Genomic DNA, 301 nt, shown 5'->3' with positions numbered 1-301 from the left:
ATCACAAGTTTATAGGAGAGACAGGTGGCAGCCATGTGTGAGGAGACATTAAACACATTAAAACATATGAGTTAGGTTTAGTTTTCAGTCATACTTTCAGTCCTTTTATATATAGGTATGTTTGATCATCCAAATGACTAACTAGGAATTGTTGCACAGGGACAAGAAGAAAGTTGGTCTCTATTACAGGGATAAAGTGAGTCGACACAAAATATTTTCAGGCTCAAGGGCAATGGTAAATGGACTGTACTTATATAGCGCCTTTCTAGTCTTTCGACCACTCAATGCGCTTTACACTACA

This window comes from Morone saxatilis, unplaced genomic scaffold (genome assembly GCF_004916995.1).
Source record: "Morone saxatilis isolate NCDOM2014 unplaced genomic scaffold, NCSU_SB_2.0 Contig11, whole genome shotgun sequence".
In the NCBI taxonomy this organism is placed as follows: Eukaryota; Metazoa; Chordata; class Actinopteri; family Moronidae; genus Morone; species Morone saxatilis.
This window is presented reverse-complemented; position numbering follows the sequence as displayed.